At 50.8% G+C, this 3,115-nt stretch overlaps 1 long non-coding RNA gene across 3 annotated transcripts; it reads right to left on the bottom strand.

Annotated features, from left to right (window-relative positions):
* Positions 1-150: 150 nt before the first annotated feature.
* LOC127918808 (uncharacterized) lies at positions 151-2,523 on the bottom strand. 3 transcript variants are annotated; one of them, XR_008100861.1, is made up of 6 exons: positions 2,419-2,523; positions 2,163-2,227; positions 1,839-2,098; positions 1,053-1,570; positions 475-541; positions 151-278 (listed from the first exon to the last, which is right to left on the bottom strand). It is a non-coding gene; the product is annotated as an uncharacterized LOC127918808 (long non-coding RNA). The 3 variants fall into 3 exon arrangements; XR_008100860.1 differs by lacking the exons at positions 475-541; positions 2,163-2,227; positions 2,419-2,523 and adding exons at positions 620-684; positions 2,355-2,406 and having other exon boundaries at positions 158-293; positions 1,131-1,570; XR_008100859.1 differs by lacking the exons at positions 475-541; positions 2,163-2,227; positions 2,419-2,523 and adding an exon at positions 2,355-2,406 and having other exon boundaries at positions 173-282; positions 1,118-1,570.
* Between the last annotated feature and the right edge of the window lie 592 nt (positions 2,524-3,115).

Raw genomic sequence — 3,115 nt, 5'->3', positions numbered from 1 at the left:
CAGCTCTAACACACAACCTGTCTCTCTCTCACCTCGTTGAGGTCCTGTATGACCGTTCATCGTCTCAGCTCTAACACACAACCTGTCTTCTCTCTCACCTCGTTGATGTCCTGTATGACCGTTCATCGTCCCAGCTCTAACACACAACCTGTCTCTCTCTCACCTCGTTGATGTCCTGTATGACCGTTCATCGTCTCAGCTCTAACACACAACCTGTCTGTCTCTCACCTCGTTGATGTCCTGTATGACCGTTCATCGTCCCAGCTCTAACACACAACCTGTCTCTCTCTCACCTCGTTGATGTCCTGTATGACCGTTCATCGTCCCAGCTCTAACTTACACAACCTGTCTCTCTCCTCGTTGAGGTCCTGTATGACCGTTCTTCGTCTCAGCTCTAACACACAACCTGTCTCTCTCTCTCACCTCGTTGATGTCACTGTATAACCGTTCATCGTCCCAGCTCCAACACACAACCTGTCTCTCTCTCTCACCTCGTTGATGTCCTGTATGACCGTTCATCGTCCCAGCTCTAACACACAACCTGTCTCTCTCTCACCTCGTGATGCCTGTATGACCGTTCATCGTCCCAGCTCTAACACACAACCTGTCTGTCTCTCACCTCGTTGATGTCCTGTATGACCGTTCATCGTCCCAGCTCTAACACACAACCTGTCTGTCTCTCACCTCGTTGATGTCCTGTATAACCGTTCATCGTCTCAGCTCTAACACACAACCTGTCCTGTCTCACCTCGTTGATGTCCTGTATGACCGTTCATCGTCTCAGCTCTAACTTACACAACCTGTCTGTCTCACCTCGTTGAGGTCCTGTGGCGACCGTTCATCGTCTCAGCTCTAACACACAACCCTGTCTGTCTCTCACCTCGTTGATGTCCTGTATGACCGTTCATCGTCCCAGCTCTAACACACAACCTGTCTCTCTCTCACCTCGTTGATGTCCTGTATGACCGTTCATCGTCCAGCTCTAAACACACAACCTGTCTGTCTCTCACCGTCCTGTATGACCGTTCATCGTCCCAGCTCTAACACACAACCTGTCTGTCTCTCACCTCGTTGATGTCCTGTATGACCGTTCATCGTCCCAGCTCTAACACACAACCTGTCTCTCTCACCTCGTTGAGGTCCTGTATGACCGTTCATCGTCCCAGCTCTAACACACAACCTGTCTCTCTCTCACCTCGTTGATGTCCTGTATGACCGTTCATCGTCCCAGCTCTAACACACAACCTGTCTCTCTCTCACCTCGTTGATGTCCTGTATGACCGTTCATCGTCTCAGCTCTAACACACAACCTGTCTCTCTCTCACCTCGTTGAGGTCCTGTATGACCGTTCATCGTCCCAGCTCTAACACACAACCTGTCTGTCTCTCACCTCGTTGATGTCCTGTATGACCGTTCATCGTCTCAGCTCTAACACACAACCTGTCTCTCTCTCACCTCGTTGATGTCCTGTATGACCGTTCATCGTCCCAGCTCTAACACACAACCTGTCTGTCTCTCACCTCGTTGATGTCCTGTATGACCGTTCATCGTCCCAGCTCTAACACACAACCTGTCTCTCTCTCACCCTCGTTGATGTCCTGTATGACCGTTCATCGTCCAGCTCTAACACACAACCTGTCTCTCTCTCACCTCGTTGATGTCCTGTATGACCGTTCATCGTCCCAGCTCTAACACACAACCTGTCTCTCTCTCACCTCGTTGATGTCCTGTATGACCGTTCATCGTCTCGTCTAACACACAACCTGTCTGTCTCTCACCTCGTTGATGTCCTGTATGACATCGTTCATCGTCCCAGCTCTAACATGTGACCGTACAACCTGTCTCTCTCTCACCTCGTTGAGGTCCTGTATGACCGTTCATCGTCCCAGCTCTAACACACAACCTGTCTCTCTCTCACCTCGTTGAGGTCCTGTATGACCGTTCATCGTCCCAGCTCTAACACACAACCTGTCTCTCTCTCACCTCGTTGATGTCCTGTATGACCGTTCATCGTCTCAGCTCTAACACACAACCTGTCTGTCTCTCACCTCGTTGATGTCCTGTATGACCGTTCATCGTCCCAGCTCTAACACACAACCTGTCTGTCTCACCTCACCTGATGTCCTGTATGACCGTTCATCGTCTCAGCTCTAACACACAACCTGTCTCTCTCTCACCTCGTTGATGTCCTGTATGACCGTTCATCGTCCCAGCTCTAACACACAACCTGTCTCTCTCACCTCGTTGATGTCCTGGCGACCGTTCATCGTCTCAGCTCTAACACACAACCTGTCTCTCTCTCACCTCGTTGATGTCCTGTATGACCGCTCATCGTCTCAGCTCTAACACACAACCTGTCTGTCTCTCACCTCGTTGATGTCCTGTATGACCGTTCATCGTCCCAGCTCTAAACACAACCTGTCTCTCTCTCACCTCGTTGATGTCCTGTATGACCGTTCATCGTCTCAGCTCTAACACACAACCTGTCTCTCTCTCTCACCTCGTTGATGTCCTGTATGACCGTTCATCGTCTGCTCTAACACACAACCTGTCTCTCTCTCACCTCGTTGATGTCCTGTATGACCGTTTCATCGTCTCAGCTCTAACACACAACCTGTCTCTCTCACCTCTCCTGTATGACCGTCATCGCCTCAGCTCTAACACACAACCTGTCTGTCTCTCACCCCTCGTTGATGTCCTGTATGACCGCTTCATCGTCTCAGCTCTAACACACAACCTGTCTGTCTCACCTCGTTGATGTCCGTATGACCGTTCATTTGCCCAGCTCTAACACACAACCTGTCTGTCTCTCACCTCGTTGACCTGTATGACCGTTCATCGTCAGCTCTAACACACAACCTGTCTCTCTCTCTCACCTCGTTGATGTCTCAGGCGACGGCTCATCGCCCCAGCTCTAACACACAACCTGTCTGTCTCTCTCTCCTCGTTGATGTCCTGTATGATAAGTTCATCGTCCCGGCTCTAACACACAACCTGTCTCTCTCTCACCTCGTTGAGGTCCTGTATGACCGTTCATCGTCCCAGCTCCTAACACACAACCTGTCTCTCTCTCACCTCGTTGATGTGTCCTGTATGACCGACCGTTCATCGTCCC

This window comes from Oncorhynchus keta, unplaced genomic scaffold (genome assembly GCF_023373465.1).
Source record: "Oncorhynchus keta strain PuntledgeMale-10-30-2019 unplaced genomic scaffold, Oket_V2 Un_contig_14937_pilon_pilon, whole genome shotgun sequence".
In the NCBI taxonomy this organism is placed as follows: Eukaryota; Metazoa; Chordata; class Actinopteri; order Salmoniformes; family Salmonidae; genus Oncorhynchus; species Oncorhynchus keta.
The sequence above is the reverse complement of the archived record's forward strand: the minus strand, read 5'-3'. Positions and strand labels throughout refer to the sequence as shown.